Here is a 4,553-nt window from a genome sequence, read left to right on the forward strand (position 1 = left end):
TAGACAGTGTCCATGTCATGAGTTTACCAACTAACAGAAGGAAAAAAATGTGGTCACTGAGAGGAAAGTATTTGCTCAGGTGAACTTTGAAATTACTTTGCAATTACAGCAGTGATGTCCTGGCTTTAGGTTGAATTCAGAAGATGTAACCATTGCATAAGGGAAAAGCTCACACGCTAAGATCCCACTCTTGGGAGACAGCAACCATGAACATTGTACCTTTTCAATACATAGAACTTGTGCTTTCGGTAAAACTCAGGGCTGACAATGGGTTGTGAAATTTTTCCCAATGTCCCATTAATGGAAGGGGAAGAAGAGCAGTTTCTATATGAAAGCCAGATTGCCCATCTATCTCCGAAGTTCTTTGTGCCTTTGGTTCACTGGTTCAGCAGACAGGGAGTGGGCACTTACCAAGTGCCAGGCCCTGGGAACTGGTAACACAAACATGGTTATCAGATGTGGTTGAAGGAAGTCCTTGACCTGTAAAGAGTTCATTTTAGCCAGATAAATCTGATGGCAACTTCATAATGACTATGGACCCATGTAGACACCAAGCATCTCTTGGTACCATCCTGACTAGGTGAGGCTCTGTCATGAACAGCTATGCTACCTATACAGAGCAGCTTATAGATGACCAAAAAAACCCCTCGGTCCCCATCAGCTGAGGCTCTATTTAGGCACACTTTTGCTTTGTATTAAGGTCCTGGGAAATTCACAGGCCCACTGTGGTTGAGAGGCACTCGTGGGAAGAGTGACTAGGAATCCATAGTTTAGGCAATGGAGGAAGGCCATTCCACAACAAAAGCTAGCCAGCTCTGCGTGTGGCCCTGGATGCGGGGGACAATGAAGGAAAGCCAATATTCTGGGAACATTGGTACTAGGTCCCTCATCTGAAGCCCCACTCCCCCCACCCCACTCCCAGCTACTTCTTCCTGTGTCAAGGGGTAGTAATCTCTTCCATGTGCTTGCTCTTGGGCTGCTCAGACCAGTTAGTACCTGAGACCTGTTCACAACTCTAAGGTCCCATTGCTTCTGTTTTGAGGAGAAACAGATAAACTGCAGGATGCCCACGTGCACATCATACTGCTGGCAGTGAGGCAAACGTCTCCAAACTCCCCCAAGCAAGGGATAGAATCAGGCTGCCTACTGCCCCAGCTATGAATGCTGGGAAGATGGGCCAGAGAGGTGAGTAGGTGAGGCAGATGGTTACAAAAGCTGGCTCTATGGGATCCCGGGTTTCCCTGGCGGCATGTTCTGGCTCATCCTCACTCCCTGCTCTGGGTTGAGTACTCAGGTTTATTTTGCACCTTTGTTTGGGGGTAGGTCCCTGCTCTGGAAGTCCCTACCCCTAGCTTCCTCCTCTGTCAAAGAGTAATGACCTCCCCATGCCCTTGGGCTGATGAAACTCATACCCGTTAATCCCTGAAACTGTTCACAACTCTGAGGTCCCTGCTTTTATAGAGTCTACTGCCAAATATATGGGTCATTCAGGGTTAGCTGGGGAAAAGGCTTCCAATCTTTGTGTTTTCTTTCTCTTCACTCTGAAAGATAAAGGAGGAAGAAAAAAAAAGCTTAAAGAAGATAAATAAAAGTAAGAAAATCACAGAAGAAATTTAACTGAATATCCAAGCACTCCTCCCAAAATACAGGCTTTGAATTCTACGCAGACTTGTGTACAAGCCTGCTATTGGAATTGAAGTATCTGGTTCCAAAGCTCTTACCTGTGAGCAAAGCTCCGCCTTGGATATGACTCGGTAATCGTAAACCAGGCTTGGCGGTGGAGCAGGTGACCCAGAGAGCGCCTGTTTGCTCTCCATTTTCACATTCTATTATGTAGCTCCCAGGATTGAATCAACCAATAAGCTTGACTTCTAACCCGAAACCACTCCACATCCTGTGTTTACTGACATTTATGCCACATGGGCCCTCAAAGGTGTTCTCTACCCTCCACAGCACTGGAGAGCTTTTGAATTCTTGCTCCAAAGTCCCAACTTAATTTGAGATGCTGTTCAAAAAGTTCCAGATTTTGACTCATTTTGGATTTCAGATTAGGGATGGTCAGCCTGGTACTGTCTATGTGCATATCAGAAAACACCTTCGGTCCCAAGCATTGCCTAGTGCCTGTAACTACGGCTCCTATGAATTGAGGTGTACGACAGCCATGTCATGTCCAGCAGTCAGCATATCACGGCTCCTCCCCACCCACCAACTTACATTCTTTCTTCCTCCTTTTCTGTGATGTTCTCTGAGCCTTAGATGGGGGAGATTAATACCGATGACTTATCCTCAGCGGAGCACACAGCTACTTACATTTGGCACTTAGACCACTTATAAGTCTCCGCATCAACCACTACTCCCTGCAAAAAGAGACTTCTCTAACTAAAGTTGAGAGCAACACGAATCCACAGGTATGGCCATAATATTTAGAAGGCAATTTGACCACACCACCCTTTAGTGATACAATGATCACCTTTCCCAGGGTCTGTGATGTCCCCCCAGTAATGGGCTTTTGACCAGGTCTCTATACCAGTCATGAAGTCCCTATAGTGGAGCATTACCCAGCATTACATGCTCCCATTATCCAAGAAACCACTGTTGTACTAATGGGCACATCTTGCCAGGTAGGTCAGTACTGCAGCAGTCAGAGCTGGAATTGATTCATGTTTGCAGCCGTAGGGTAGACCCCTGTGCTTACACGCCAGTAGTTCACCCACTCCCCTCTGGATGAGCAGCTATACACTAGCCAAGAGTGTAACCACACATCTCTTAGTGTGGACGCAGGTATTTTCTAGAGTTGGGAAGCATACTCCCTGGAGGAATTGTTGGGCCATAAGTTATACATATTTTTAGTTTTAGCCAAGCCCTGCTAGCTGCCAACCAAGGGTTTATTTCAATGGAAACATCATTATCAATCTCTAAAAGTCCACACTTCCCTTAGAAGCAAATGCATTTGTTCTTCTCAAATTCATCCGATTTTCAAAGGTTAGAAATACAGGTCCCAAATGTCTCTGTGGAATGCACACATTCCAGAAATTACTCTACTTATTAACCAAGTGGGGAAAATTGAGATATGAAAAAAAGATGATTCAAAGACCACTTGAGGGTGGCACATACCTCCAAACTCAGCACTCCAGAGACTAAGGCAGAAAGATCAGTGGTTTGAGTCAGCCTGGGCTACAAAGTGAGACCTTACCTTAAAAAGAATAGGGACTAGGGGCTTGGTGTTTATTCTTGCTCTGAGGTGTGTGTGTGTGTGTGTGTGTGTGTGTGTGTGTGTGTGTGTGTGTGTGTGTAGAAAGACAGGAAGAGAAAGACAGGAAGAGGGAGAAAGATAGGGAGGGGGAGGGAGAGGGAAGACTCAGCAAGGAACACAGGCTGCGGACCTGGAAGGCACTGTGGAACCTTGGCTTCCAGCTTCAGAAGGTCTTCCTGCCCCTGCCTGGGTTACTTGAATTACATATGTGAGCCACTCTAAACCCATACCATCTCTTTTTTTTAAAGTAGTAAAATGAAGTTTCTAAACTGTATCAGCATAAAAGATAGTGTGTTCTACCCAGTGACTCCCCAACAGTGACTGCTTTTACTCAGCCATCTAGTTTTACTTCCAGGTCTCTTTAAGCAACTTCCACTGTTAAGAAAACACTTTCTTCAGCGCTCAGGAATGACAGGCTCAGAGTGGAGGCCAGCCTCACCGCGGGAGGCCACTTGAGCAGCAGCAGCGAACTGCACTGAAGACGTGATTGTTCCCAGCAAACTCTACCTAAAGATGGGGTGTTTAAAGAGCGTACCTCTGGGGGTCCTGGGGATGATGCTGGGGGAGGTGACAGCTTCAGAAGGGACATGGGTCCAGGCAAGAGTGGGGGCTAGCACAGGAGTGCCTCAGCAGAGGTTTTCCGTACATAGGAGGAGGGGTACTCCCTTGCCCAGCAGGTTTCTGCAGTGACAGAAGTGATCTAAATACCCGCCCCTTGCCGGGGATGATGGGTCAACGGAAATGAGGGTGAATGAGGTCCAGAGAAGGGATACCTGTTGCCAACTTCTAATGTCTCTCTTCTACACTGGGCTTCACTGACTGACTCTTCAGAACCGTGTAAAAAGCATAGTCTTTCTCCCCGGTTGTAGGGAGAAGAATGTGTCTGGAACCAACTTACAATTCTTAATGCTAGACACTGTTTTTCATTTGGGAGCAGTGCGGTGCATTCGTTCTCAGTGGGCAGTTCTGCCAATGGTGGTACTTCCTAAGCTCCTCCCGAGTTGCTCTTTCCAGGGAGACCCCTGTTCCCTACAATTCTGTCCCATACCCTTTTGGCGGACAACCCCAGGGATGGCCGGCTAGCGGACCTCGTAGTGGCTCCTCTTCTAAGAACCACACGGTCTTGCTTTCTGGTCGGTCTGTCCTGCCACGTCCGGGGCCTCTGTCAAGCTAAGGCGCGACCGGAATGCGCTGGAGGACCCGGGGCGGAGACACCGGTAACCGAGGGGATAGGGGGCGGACCAGCTCGAATCCCGGCCCAGGCCGGGCGGGTCGAGGGCGGCGCGGGGACCAGCACCAG

The sequence above is a fragment of the Arvicanthis niloticus genome, chromosome 8, assembly GCF_011762505.2.
Source record: "Arvicanthis niloticus isolate mArvNil1 chromosome 8, mArvNil1.pat.X, whole genome shotgun sequence".
NCBI classification, from domain to species: Eukaryota; Metazoa; Chordata; class Mammalia; order Rodentia; family Muridae; genus Arvicanthis; species Arvicanthis niloticus.